Below are 15,198 nucleotides of genomic sequence, written 5' to 3'. Positions count from 1 at the left end.
ATACTAGCTGGCTTGTCGGTTCGGCTGCCATCTCGTAGGCGCAGAGGTGCGGAAAGGTTGCTGCATAGCGGGCATATAGCCAGCAAGTACCTATGTACCCAATCCTGCCCGAATTTTACTCCTGGTATCAGGAGCTCATGATATGCGAAGAGGTGGCACGAACTATATTGTGGATATAACTCTTTGTGCAACTAGAGGAATACTTGGGATTGTGAGGATTGGTGTGAATAACTGAATCAATGTATCAAATAATCAATATATATATATTTGTTTGATACATGAGTATTTCACGTACAAACTACAGCTACATTGTCTTTCTGATTTGCACGCAACACTCATGCCTTTTGTTTACCCGCCGAAAGGCAAAAGAAATACAAAACTTACATTTATATAACGCCATTAATACGAATTTATGCTAGATGTTATACACAATCTTAAATACACTATAATTCAGTATAATGCAATGCGAAACCTTATCTGCTACTTAAAACTTTCAGCTGCCTGGGTAACCGCTCCAATAGGCCCCGTTGGCTTTCGTTGTGGTCCTGATGCTCCGTCACATGTAGCGTTGTGTGACCAACCTTGTTGTTACACACACGCCTTCATTCCAGGATGGGCCAGGTAGTGTATAATGAAAGAGTGTGAAAACCTGCGACGCGCCGCGAAATGTTGTGACAAACGACCGAGTTGCACTTGTCGACAAATCGCAAAATACTGTCGCGCCCACTGAATATCAGTACACTTTCTTAAGCAAGGACGACACCTATAAAGAAAGACATTCCCCCTCTTGGTCGCCAAAGGGTTACGCTATCAGTCGTCTCAATTCCGTCGCAGGGGGTTCCGAAATCTTTTGTAAGCTTGCGATTGCAAGGGAGAAAGTGGCTAGGTCGAAAGGTAAAATTTTTCAGGAAAACAAATGCACCAGGTCCAGTCGACGTGCAAAATTGCAAAAGTTTCGGGACGAGGGTCGGGCCTATTCATTTGCACTACAAAAAAGCCCGCGGCTTATAAACGTAGCCCCTCGAACCAGCCGCTTGTTTTCACTGTCGAGGTCTTCTCTCTCGTTCTCTCTGAGCGTTTCTCTCTTCTCGACTCGTTTCGATGCATTTACACGCGCGCAATCCACGCGGTCCTATGGAATATTTAGAGGGTCGATTGTGGGGAATTTTCGTTTACCTTCTTCGCGCTCCGCGCGAGGGTTGCATTCGCGTTTAAACTTGCTCCCACTTGAATAGAGCTACACAATATTATTTTTCCCTGTATACATCACGATCCTTCATCGATTGCCATGAAGTTAGTAGGCAGACTATTTTTATTATCAATATAAAACTCCCAGGTACAAAGTAATTTCCAACCCTCAAGATACCTGGTCACGTAACTCATCCTCCTCGCGAATATAACGACCAAAATTCCATTACATGGCCGTAAATGGCAAAGTTCGCATCCCCCGTTTCTTTTCCTGAGAAATCTAGCCGCTTTCCTACCACCCCGGCCATTCGTATTCGAAGCAAGGAATATTCTTTCGCGATATCTGGCTGGCCCAATAGTCGACTGTTATTCCAGCGCTCGCAAACATTCCGACCACCATTTTCTCCGAGTTTATCATAGGCAATTCCATAACGGAAGTCTGCCACGGGTATCGAAGACCTACGATCGGGCCGCGCCTTCGCAAATATAAATGTTAATGTCCCTTTGTCGGGCTTCCGCATAAATTACGTCGCGAGATTCGCGAGATACAGGCTACGCCAACCCCGATAATGGAGGGTTCACGGTTAAGCGGCTCGATTGCACCCCCTGAAATGGGGTGCGTCGCTTCTTTCCACGAATTATTATCGGTGGCTCCTGTCACGTCACATTCACACAGAGTTATTCTAACTCGCCTACTCTCCTAGTCTACAAACGTAGTCCACATCCACCGTTGGCAGCGTCTTCGAGCGTTGAAATCGCAAACAAAATGGCGCAGACATTAACCGAGTCCCATCGAACGAGAAAGGTTTGCCCGTTGCGATCGGTATACAAATCCGGAGCCGTCTGGCCAGGCCCTTCGTCTCCCCGCGCTCTCTCTTTCTCCCTTTACCTTTTAATTAACTAACTGCGCCGGCGGTGTAACTAAAGAGGATCTGCGATTTTCGAGTACGAGGCTTTCAGCGCCGCCCGAAATAATCCATTTGCCCGAGCGAAAGGCTAAATAAGATTATCGCGTCAGGGAAAGGGGGAGGGCGGGGGGGGGGGGAGGATCCAGGGAGATCCCATTCGAAAATCCCTTTTCCGCTCGTACTTGATCGCGATTCTTCCGTGTCCAGTTAACGCAAATTATGAATCCCCGTGGTTCGATTCCTCGCTCGTTTCCAGGGACGATTGATCCTTGGGACAATCAATTTGTCTAAACCTTTTAAGCGAGTAATTGCTCTCAGCAGAATTCGGCGTTTCCGTTTTTCTGAATATTTACAGCAAAAGGTGTGGCAAAATATACCTCGAATTCGTATTTGCTTTGCGATATAAATAAAAAAAAAAAAACAGGGTAGCTCTGCCAGAGAAGCTACACCGTTGCATTATTACTATACTGTTACTTGTCATTCTTACGTCGAGGCAAAAGTTGAGGAGACTCGTCGATATCACGATTAATCTGACCAGAAAGCGAAATCATCCTTTCCAACCGCTTTCTTCGACGCAGACGAGCCAGAGAAACTTATGAACTCGGGGATTATGGCGAGAACAATGAAGCCTGACTCTCCGTCTCCTCGTTTCCACGGAGTGACACCTTGTTCGCCGGGACTAATTACTTTCGGCTTAAAATCCTTAATTTGTTGCTGAAAGGCTCGCGACGCCGACGGGACCCCTTTCAGGCCCGATAACATCTTTCTTTGCGCGTCTTCTCGTCAGTCTGACGGAAAGACGTTTTAAATAACGATCAAATAAATTGAGATTATTCTAAGAATATTTCGGGATCGTTCGAAAGTGTCTATCCCCGGTCTAAGACATTCCCGTAGTTTTACGAAACGTTTTCTCGTGTCAGTCACGGTTATCGGAGTAAATTGACTCGCAGACGAGCGAAACAGGGCAAAAATGTGCGAGGCTCCCGGTTGCAAAATTAGTTGGCAACTTCTGGCTGAGAAGAAGGATCCGACACTGATATTGAATCGCGTCTGCACCCTTTCTCGTCTCATAACCCCGTCGAGGGGGTGGGCGTGAGCAAAGAGCTTGCGAGGCAACAGATGTACCTGATACATATTCATATCCAGGACTCCACGATTTCCTGTTACCGTTACTGTTATTATTGTCATGCCAGAGAGCCAGTCCGTCGTAATAGCTCCAAGAAAAATGTACGAGCCATGCCGCGGGTATCCTCTCTCTCTCTCTCTTTCTCTCTGACCGCGGTTAATTTTACACCGTCCCTCGATTACTGTTATTGCTATTGCCACCGTGACGCTTCGAGCCCTTTCTTTCTACGATATCCAGGGCTAACAAGCAAACTAGGACTTTAAACCCTTCGATTTTAATCTACGTTCACAGAATGACAGTATACAGGGCAATGTTGCAATTGTATATAATATCGTGGAAAAAGTAACGATCACTTCCTCGTATTCAACGCGTTGGCTGTCGGTCTAAACCTCGATAACGAAAAGGCGATAACGAAAATAAATTTGGACAGTATTTGCGAATACGGCGGGGTTAAAAAATATAAATTATCCAATCATCAAGAGTCTACGAGACAAAATTGTTACTTCCTGGAAATTGTTACGTCTCGAGACTCTTGACGATTAGATAATTTAATTTTTTAACCCCGCCATATTCGCAAATCCTATCCAAATTTATTTTCGTTATCGCCTCGCGAATTAGTGTTTTTAGTTCCTTAAAGTTTAGCTCCTTTAGTTCCTTGTGTGTATCCCAAAGTTGGAACTCAGTTTAACGGAGAAGAATCGCAAAGGGTAGCAGGGAAACGAAAGTCGTAGGATCGAGCTCAGCCCCCGAGGGGGATGAATTTTCCACGGGGTCCCAGGAGACGTTCGGTTGATACGAAAGCAGGTGGAACTTGGAAACTTCTCCATAACGCGGGCGAATTAATGGCAATTAATGGCATCCGTGTTTGTCGGCCGGCTGTACACAAGGGCCTGTTTGCGCAGCCAGTTTGCCACCGGGGCGCGTGCAAATTTCCACTCTCGTTTTCGACCAAAGACTTCGATCGAGGGTCCTTCGAACCCGCCCGTGTAAACAGACCCTAATGAATTGGTTGTGATTCGAAAACACGGGGAAAAATCCAATTATACGACCACCGAGAGTCGGCTCGTTCTCGCAGCAGTCGCCGATTCGCAACAGCAAATCGGATTCGTCGAGTGTTTAATAAAGCTGCCGTTAAAGATGTAATTCCTCTTGGAAACGATTTTCTATGTAAGCAATTCGTTTGCACGCGAAGCGTGGAGATAGAACATTTTTGAAACCTTTGGACTCGAGAGGTGACTCTCAGTCACCATTAGGTTTCACGTAGCAAATCAACAATACCTAATGTTTCTTTAGGTTTAATTTCTTTGGAGCTCGAAGTATCGATAAAATGATTGTCGATGAGGTAAAGTTTATTGTCAAATCTAGATAGCTTAGAATTCGTGGCAATAGAATGCTAAGAAACATCTCGAGTTGCTGGTAGATACCAGAAAAAAAGACCTCGAATGCAAAGGGTTAATCTGTACACGAAAGAGAGTTGAATAAACGTAGTCACCGGAGACTACGTTTTCTCTTAACACTTTATTTACCGGGAGCCTATTTTCAGGCTTTTTAATTGCAGTATTTAGCTATTCGAATTTATTTACTGTGTCGATCGTTGTCTACTTACAGTGTTCAGTGTTCGTAAGCAGACTTAGCTTTCAATGTACCCAGTAACAGTATACAGGAATTATTGTCAGCCTAGATTGGCATATGATACCGTAGAAAATTCTTTCATGAATTAAAGTCTGTTTCTAAATAGCCCGGTAGATAAAGTGTTAAGATGTGTTAAGAAGTGGTAAGAATAATATTAATTATTACCACCGCGATCTATCATCCTACGTATCGATCCAACGATTTGCGTTTCCCCGTTGGCCTGATCGCGGTAGGTGAATTATTGCCAGGCGTATCAGGCGGCGTTCGCTCGCCATAAAGCCAGCCCCGAAATGTTTCGCTGATAATGCGATTCCACGGGGCGAAATTACTCGCCGTGACGATGAAATCGGGGCCGTTGGTTGCTGGAAACGTCATCCGAACCGAAATGGACGAGAGAGAGCCTGCCGGAGGCCGTGAAACGAGCAAGAGACGACAGAGAGGGGATCCTCGCGTTATCTCGAGCGTGTCACGCGGACCAGGGTGAAAAAGTCGCAGAAAAGCGAACAGCATCTTCGCGGCGGCCATGAATTATGCATGGACTCGGTGGTAAAACTTTATGACGTATATATACGCCGGCGACGGGCTCGCGGAAATCCATGGGATTCCATTAGAATCCCAGTTTTAATTAGGCGTCGTTTTATCGACCTTCTGGCTCTTTCGGTGGGTGGCCATTTTTTTTTTTTTAAGGAAGGCACTTTTAAAAGGGGAAATCAAACATATTTAACACGTTGGCTGCCAGACTACAACTTGTGGCAACTTTCTACCGACTTGAAACTTTGTCTCGAGACTTTTGAAGATTGGATAATTTAACATTTGTCGTGCGATTTAATTCTTCAGGCTCCTAAGGGTTTATCAATATTCCTATTCCACGTTTAACATAAAAATCCATATTAAATCAAACAAACTAAGTTAAATTTTGATCGAATGCAATACTAATTCCCCGTGCTTCATTCGCGAGCTGAGAAAATAAAACTCGTAAGTGGCGTCGCGACGCTGGCGTAGGAATTCCCGAGTCAGGTGTCGAGCGAGCGGCTCAATCCTAAAAACGAAAGAAAAACAGCCGGTGGAGAGCGCGCACCGTGAAACGAGGGAACTTTGGAAAAAGTTCTCGGGTGAGAAATTGAACGAGCGGTCTTCCAGCGAATTCGACGAACCGTTTCCACCGTTCTGTGGTTTATGGAACGTAAACAACGCGGAGACGGAACGACGTTTTCCGTTGCGGAACGACGGAAAAATGCGCGGGTGTTTCTTCCGGGGCTCGAGTTTGTATTTATTGCGGCCAACTTTTTCCTTCGATTCGCTCTCTTATTTTTCCGTCGGACAGGAGGGTCTCGAGAGGGAAAAGGGCGAGAGAGATCCTCGATAAGAAAGCGTTTACACCGTCACGAGGCAACACCTCGTTGCTAGGAGTTGTTTGCCCAGACGATGACCGCACCCTTCGCTATCCGCCAATTAGGATCCAGAAATTCGAGCTATTAAACGGTGAAAGGGAAACGGGATCGAGGCTTTCCATTCAGGAAACTCGCGGAAACGTGAATTTCTTCGAGAGCGAGGTAAGCAAGTCGAGTTCGATTCGCCCTGGGAAAGACAGCAGCGCCGTTCTCCATAGAAAGGGTTAACGCTAACCCTATTGACGTTCATTTATAACTATTTCTATCGCGATGGGACAAATGACTAGGTTCAGAGACACTTTCTACAATTAAATGCGCCGAAGCAATTGTATACAATTCCTACATGAGGCCATGAAAACCAGAGTGGCCTATCTACAAAATTATGGTACCGAGTTATAAAGAGAAATTGGAAACTATGATTTTCACTTAATTATTTCTATGCTGTCACCTGTTAATGATTGAGGAAATTAAACATACGTCATTCTAGGCCACAACTCGATTTAAAAAAAAAATGTTACTTCCGCCACTCTGGTTCTCAAGGCCTCATGTAGCATACGAAGACTGTATTCAAAAATTTGAAAACAGTCATTCGACCGGTCGTGGTAGATTCAGTGTTAAGCTCGCTTCGCGTCGACAGGTTTGCGTATTTATTCCCCATCTGCTAGAAATTAAATTCTCTCGCCGGTTTAAAGAATATCGATTTAAATGGAGACTGATTTTCTCAGGAAAGAATCGAAGTCGAGAGGACTCCGTCGTGCCACGTGGATTCCTCTCTACTTTCTACGCAAACACCGTGCATCGATCGTCCTCCCCCGCGAACATATTTCCCTCTGTTTTACGCTTAACGCTCATGGAGGCTCCGTTGAAGGAACTTTCGGGCAGGAACTGCAAACTTCCATCAGGTCGGTGTCGACGCTTGTTTTTCGTCGCAGCTTTAACGTTCTCGGATGACGCGGAGTGACACGCGATAAGAGGACGTCGGTAGGCAAAGTGTTCCAGCCAAAAGAACGACGGGGGTTGAAGGTTGCCAGGGAGAGGGGCGAGGGCACCGTAGGAAGAAAAAGAGCGCCGCAGACGTGAGAGAAAAAGAAGAGATTCGACGTCAGCAGATCGAAGAGGTTTCCACTTTCTCCCTGCCAGCGAGGGTATTGGAAAACCGGTGGAAAGAATGGGGAAGGCCTCGACTGCATACAACCTTCGAATAATATCAGCCGAATATTGGAGGAACGCGAGGACTGCCGTGCTCGTAAACCCTCTGCGCGGATATGAATGCGGATAGCTCAATTTTCCACGCTAACGTTGGAAACGTGACGGCTTTGAGGTGATGTTTCCTCCTCGTTTCGTCGTCGAGCGTTGATCTAGTCTCCCCCCTGCCGGGAACTGCGAACCTTACACCCAAAACAGGCTGAAAATGATTGCACCTATTCGAGTCTAATCCTTATCTCGTTGGAAATTACGCAGGAGTGTACCTTGACGAGGTAGGAAACCTACTTTCCTAAAGAAACGGTACGTTCAACAATTATGCCGCTTTACTTATTGTAAAAGTGGCGTTCGTTTTAGTCGATGCACGAGGAAAACCATCTTTCGCAATTGCAGAGTTTCAAAATAGACTTGCCCAGCTCGGAGTATGTTTCCAGCTTCCCTCAGATTTTAATTGAGAGACATTCGACGTGTTTTCGAGAACCAGGAAAGTTCCGGTGAAGGACCGTCGCGGCGGCGAATTTTTCAGAGTTATCGTGAGACTTTAGCCAACTGTCTTCGCGAACCGGAGAGAATGTCGGATTCCGAGGGTAGCGCGGAGGGCAGCCACGGCTCGGAAAAGTCGGGAACGCGGGAGGAGATCGTCGTTCCGTTGCCGAATCGGCAGAATCCCACCGGCGACAAGCTCGAGGAATTCGAGAAGCTGCTGCAATCGATGATGGCGTCCCGTTCGCCCTCGCAGGAGCCCGAGGAACCCGAGGAGAACGACACCGAGAGGAAGATAGGTGCGTCTTTGACGATCTTTTTGTTAACCCTTTGCACTCGGATGTCTCTTCTGAGGGGACATCGCAAGTCCAGCCAAACTTTATTAGCGATTATACAGTACTTAGTGATTATACATTATCAGAGATGGGCGAAACCCTATGCTTCGAATAAATCTGAAGTTTGCCGATGAGTTTGTCTCGTTTCCTTCTTTGGAAAATGTTAAAAAGAGGAAACGAGACAAACATATCAGCAAACTTCAGATTTATTCGAAGCCTAGGGTTTTGCGCATCACTGTATATTATTCCTTGAAGGTTTCTATTCGAATATCATGAAAAATCAAATGAAAATATGGCACACGTATTAAGATATACAGTCGATCCTATAAATATTCGTATCATCATCGCATATTAGAATAGTATAAAATTTTGATTTTCGACATGAGTACGTTCCTCAATGACTAAAGATTTCTATAAACTCAAGTATCATTACAGAAAATTACATGCTTTATAAGTTACATTATGTAATACAACGTGATTCCTGTTTGCACATTTCGTAACGAAATTGCTCCGAGCGCAAAGGGTCGACTTTTCTTAAAATGCTAGACTAGAATAGCAGAGAATATAAAACAAGACAGAAGACTTGTGGATGAAACGATAATAAACGAACCAATGCAGAGTAGTAATGCCACGTAATACTACACAAACCCTGTGTTCCAACCGTGAGCTTCAAAATTCGTACAGGGTCATTTCCTATTCAACCTTTTTGGCCTATAACAATGTCTCTATAATGAATTGAATACGAGAAGCACGAGTTAAACGCGTCGTACGAACGTGCACAAAGGATTTTATACCTGACCATAGCTAGCGTGGTTCTAGAGTAAATCGTAGGACAAGGGATCAACTCGATTATTAATTTACGAATAAATAAATAAGTAAATTACCCTTTGAGAATAAAAGACGACGACGTCGATTGTTCTCGCATCTCTGTAGGCCTCTAAGACACGCGAAGGGAGAAAAGCGAGGCTCGTACAGCGTGAATCTTGCGCCCCTCTCGTCCAACGCAGAGGAAACGCTGGTCGTTCTCGAGGGAGCACGCGAAGGGGCCTCGGGATGCAGTTTCGCAGTAGAAACTCAGGTAACCTGTTGAGAGGGGCATGGAGTGGGCGAAAATGGAGAGCTTGCTGCAGCTTAACTTGGAGAATTTCCCAGACGCTCGCCAAGGGCATTTCCAGGGAAAGTGGTTGAGCTTGAAGGGTGGTTGGCGATGGTAGAAGAGAATGGGTGGGAGGGAAAATTTCTCCCTGGCCCCGGGGATTAAGTTCCGCCCCGAAACGTCTCGGGCTTCGTCCTTTTCTCCGTTCTATTCTTATTCCGTCCGTCTTTTGCGAGTAGCGCGCCGAGAACCAGATGCCAACGCGAACTTTAATGATCTTTTTCGTGGCTCGGTAGACCCAGCCGGAAATTAGCGAGCGAGAGAACTTGCTCGCCGGGAGCCTTCTGCTTTTGTATTCCTCCGTCTTCGTCGTCGTTGCGAGACTCGTCGACGAGGGTACAAAAAAAAAAAAAAAAAATAGAAAAAAGACTTTTCGAACTGGCACACCTTGGGCTCGTTTGCATTTCCTCGCCTTTTTCTCCCTTCGGTCTCTTCCTTCGCTTCGCTTCAGCGTTACAGAATGCACGAAGATTTCTGAGAAATGCCAGCAAGAGGGAGCTTTTCGAGCTGCGAATCGACGAGTGTCGGGGATGGTGTCGGCGAATCCGTGTCCTTAAAATTTCTTGCCTCGCCCAGATCTCATTGTTTTCGAGCCTTCCAATATTGGATCAATAGGTCGCTCATTTATATTTCGTCCTGTTTTTCTTCCTCGCTAAAATCCTTGAAAAACTGTATTAAAACGATAATTACGTTCGTATACTCACGCGATAAAATAACGAATTACACGGAGTCATTTAAAAGACATTCATGGCGAACGATAAACTTCCAGAAAATTTCACTGCTATTATACGTCCCAGCGTCCCCTCAAAACGACTTTTGTTTCAACGACTCCCTTCCAGTACACAGTTATTAGTGATTCAGAGCGAAACGGTTTCGTTATTGAAACTTTCAAACTACGGGAAGATCTCGATCGTGAATCACCCGGAGAAACACAAGTTGGGAGAAAAGTCGTCGCGTGAAGAATGGTCGCGATGAATCAGCACGGCGGACTCGAGGACAATGGCGCGACCAAAGAGGGCGGCAAAGAATAATCTCTTACTATAAATACATATTTAGCTAACCATTGAAGCGTTCAACAAAATGAATAAGTTACATAATTGCAAATTGGTAATTTAATTGTTATTCTACCAACGAGCTTCGCGATAAGTCTTCGTTTTCAAGTTGCACCCCCTCTGTTGGATTCGCGAGTGCGCCACTGGCTCGGGAGAGCAGTCAAGCGAACGCAGGAGTGGCTTAAAGCTTTATCGTTCCTCCGTTAAAAGGGACTCCGATTCAGGGTACCCTTCGCGATGTCGTGCAAGGGTAATAACTGCTTTAATTACGGATGCACCGAGGAGATTTAGGACCGCGTGTAACGACACCGTTGCTTTCGCTCGGAACCGCAGCTGTTGCCAAATTCGCGTCGTCGCGGCGACGTTCCCGAGGCTCGATACCGGTCCCGTCCTAAATTTCCCAGCGAATTTCCCGTGGAACCGAAACCATGGGACGTCGGGCAACCCGTCCACCGTTCCAAATTAAACTCATAAAACGCCCTGAACCCGCGTACCCGACCATTCACCGTTCAAGGGCAGCTTTGCGAAGCCCGAACACGCGCGAAACGTCTAGCACACGACTGGGAAATTATACGACACGATATGACCGTAAATTTCGCGAGGAAAACCCCCGTGAACTTCTATTTGCGCGCAGTTTCTGTGTTTGAATCGCTCGAATGTTGCTAACGCTTGCGAATCTCTCGAACCTATTAGCTGTCGTTCACGAGACGTTGATTATTCATTTTTGACGGTGAAAAGAACCTGATAGCGTTGTAATATGAGCAGTAGTATTTGATACGAGTGAGTATTTAGTATGAGGGTAATATTTAACCCTTAAATGCCCCGAGTTTCAAATTTGATACCGAACTTTTAAATCGAATTGTACACTTGCAATTTGTTCGTTTTTAATATTTGGCTGTATGTACGTTACCATTGCGTAATGTTCTTTTGAACAAAAGTTAAAGAAAATAAACGTCAACTGTAAAAATTGTTCAAGTAATAAATACATTGATATTTTTTTGAATATAATTTGGAAAATCAGGCTTCTAAGGGTTAACTTGCATTCCATGAAATGTTGAAGGTGGCCAAGGTGACAACCCGACCGCTATGATTAAGATAATAAATTGCGGGGACGGGTACGGTGGAAATTAGCATTGCATCGGGCCGCAGAGGATACCCTGAATTATAAATGCCGCGGAGGGCGTTGCCTTTTGAATGGTCGCAAGGAAACTCCTGGAGAAACGGGGAAGAGATTTTGGCCGGAGCCGGGTGCGTCCCTGGCGACGGGCCAATTCGATCTCGCGGTCGACTCGTTTACGGAATTGTGCCATTACATTTACGAAAAATGTCGCAGAATGCGTACTAGGTCCTGTGAAAAGGGTTCCTCGAGACCGCGTCCCTATCGAGACTCGTCTCTCTATGGTTTACTGCTCTTTATTTTCCATGAAAGACCAATCCACTTCTATGTCTTATTTCCTCATTATACTTCAAATAAATCATTGTCTAGACTCGATTCTTGTTGTTGATCCTCCAAATAAAATGAAATTTAAATATGTATCGCACACTTTTTCGTATCTCAACAGTCCAATTTACGTTTCCCCTCCCCAATTTCGAACCGTTACAATGTGAAATCGCGGAAGGTATGAAAAATGTCTCCCTCGCGTTCCCCCGCAAGCACGGAGCCATTTTCAAAGGTTGCGTCTTATTAACGGCGACCCTCGCCGTTTTCGGAGTGGAGTGTCAATATACAACGGCCGGATTATCATAATACCGTTCGACAGTTCGCCACGTATGCGCGTACATGCTCGCGGGAGAGTGACATCTTGCCACCCCTGTTCGCGAGGAGCTTTAAGCTCCCGCCGTTGGAAAAAGTTTCTAGATACGCCAGATGCGTTGCCGTTTTTTTCGCGAACCACCCTCTGGGTACTCGATTAGGGTCGAGTTCATGGAGATCGTTCAACTTTTATTTGTCCTCGGCTCGTTCCACGGAATGGCCTTCTGTCGCGTACAAACGCTTCCGGATTACGCGAGAACATAATAATTTCGCGCGAAACAGGACCGTTCCTTCACCCCAGTTTCTTCGACGTACTCTTCACGGACGCGAGAAGACATTCGAGTCTACGCGATTGAGAATCTTTCGGAAATTCTGAAGCTAGCTGCAACAATGATTAACCCTTAAATCCTCTAAATTTCAAATTTGATACCGGACTTTTAAATCGAATTGTACACATGCAATTGGTTTGTTTTTAATATGTAGCTGTGTGCATGTATCAAAATTGATATCTGCTTTTCTTCGAAATAAATACATAAAATATGTACTGTGATTTTTAAAATTATTTTTTTTTCAGGCTTCTAAGGGTTAACTTGTACGGTTGATCGCCATATAGGGGCGACAGTGTTTTCCACCGAAGAACTAAACAAATTAATTCCGAGAGTCAAGCATCAACGGAAACGAATATAAATGAAATTTATGAATTTTGATCAAGTTATAATAATAAATACCACGACAGATGTTTGATTATGTAGTCTCAGTAGTCTAAATAATATTTATTCCTAGCAGAAATTTTCAAAAATCTGGCAATCGACGTGTTAATTACAAATAGTAAGATGCCCAACGAAAAGAACCCTATCTCGAGCCTACCTAAATACACGTTTACGAAACCAGCTATTACGAAAAAATGATGAAGCCTTGCCTACTCTATTACGTCTGCTAATAATCAATCCCCATGACACGACAGAGAATCACCATCGTTCTCTTAATCGATTCATAAGCCAGTCGCGAGAACACCCACCCTTGCGTTGCTGCCACGCATCGCCATCAATCACTTTTCCTTCGAGCTTCCGGTCACGGATTGAAATCGTCGAGCGGGCCGAGCGTGAAAAAAAGTACCTCCTCGAGGATCGAGCCGAGCCTAAACAATTTGCACGGGCGTGGGTAATGATTTCGGACGTTATCTACCCTCCAGCGAAATTTGTCCCGGGTCCTCCATTCGTCATCCGGCCACCCGCGTTCCTTTATCGCAGCGATTCTCAACCCCGCGGCACCTTCCAAAATGATTTCTTATTTAGGGAGCTCTCGAACTCTGCGTCATTTTTCATGCGCGCCTCGTTTCACTCGGCGACGAAAGTTCTTCTTTACAGAGTCGACCGACGAGCGGAACAATTTTTTATAATGCACCCCTCGAAGCACGAGCTGACCGATTTGGAGTAACTAACTGTCTCAGGGGCACAAAGCACACTGTTACGCGAGAGTCCCAGAGTTCGTAGCATCCCCTCTGCTTCTCCATTCGTGTCAGCTTAGGCTACCTCCGCGGGAGACAACGGGATCGAGAGAATTCCACGCTCCACGCGTCTGTTGTCCTCCATCCTCGCGCGAGTAGATCCAATTTGCGCGACGAGTACCCGCCACGAACGAAATTCGCGACTGGAGGGGGCCAGTGGATGTAATTTGACGCGGCGGCACGAGGGTGCTCGTGCTCCTTTTTTTTCCTTTTTTCCCTAATTCAACGAAGGGCGAGCAGCCGCGAAATGAAAAGCGCGGCCACCCCCCCTTTTGTGCGCGGCGTGCACGCGTCACCCCCCTAAAGGTACCCGTCATCCATTTGCGAGCTGCTTGAGAGCAACGCGCGTGTGTGTGCTCGAGCAGCGGAAAATCTCGAGCCTTTCGGGAAACGCCAGACGGCTAATCTGTCGGGAGGAATTAGTTCTGATGTTTGATCGGCGCTCTTCAAGCGTCTGAAGTTACCCCGCAAGGGTAGATGATACGTCTGCTCCAGCTGGCAGATGGTCCTGCAAGCTGCTCCCTTTTCTCGCATTTTTGTCCTGGTTTCCGGTACTTTGGCTATCGTTGAATTCGGTAATCGAGGTCTCCGTTAGCTGCTTAAACGGTACAGTCTTTTCCCGTCTGATATAGACGTCCGGCACAGCACCCATGCGTCAATCGTCGGAGTTTCCACCGAGCAGTGGTCTAGAATTACGCGGTAGTTCTTCGTTCTCATCGTCAGCCTTAATCGCTGGTCTCGAATAACAGCTTCGACTGTCGCAGGCTATTTCGACCTGGCTGACACCCAAGAGCAAGCAGCTGCGGCATTGGGCCTTCCCTATTTTCGCATCAGCGCAATTTTCAGAGCCGATCGATCGCTTCGGTCGGGGTTACGGCCTTGGCGAATGATCTAGCGATACGTGGACGACGATTTTTCAACGAATATGCATTGTGTACGATGCGAACAATCGACGACGTCGCCTTTGGCGTATTCCGGTCATTGAAAAGCTAAGCTGTCGTTTGCGTTGAAAGTGACAATGCCTAACGGTTATTATTCTTCAACCTAGGTGTACTAAAGTGTCTACGGTGCGTCGATGAATGAGAATCTTGTACCTAATTCTCAGTATTTAACATAATAATTAGCGAAATTGAACTTACTAGTAACGGTCCTCGTTAGCCAAAGGCACCACTCGTACCGCAGACCTGAGTCAGACCACTGTAATTTTTCCGTCAAGGATTTCAAGCAAACGTCAAAGGACTCCCGAGAGGACGGAGTCGCGTGTACGCTATCTCCGCGATGGAAGACTTCCTTGGACGCGAAACGCTGACTAATATCCGGGGCGATTGCGGAAAAGTAAAACGGTACCTGCCAGTACGCGGAAGGCAGGATCGCGTGCAGTGTCAGTCGTTCGTTGGGATATATTCCGTGCGTCCCGTGACAATAGGGGGCCAACTCAACTCGAAGACACGATTGGCCAATGCC

Source organism: Hylaeus anthracinus, unplaced genomic scaffold (genome assembly GCF_026225885.1).
Source record: "Hylaeus anthracinus isolate JK02 unplaced genomic scaffold, UHH_iyHylAnth1.0_haploid 0, whole genome shotgun sequence".
NCBI lineage: Eukaryota > Metazoa > Arthropoda > Insecta > Hymenoptera > Colletidae > Hylaeus > Hylaeus anthracinus.
Note: the sequence above shows the minus strand (reverse complement) of the source record.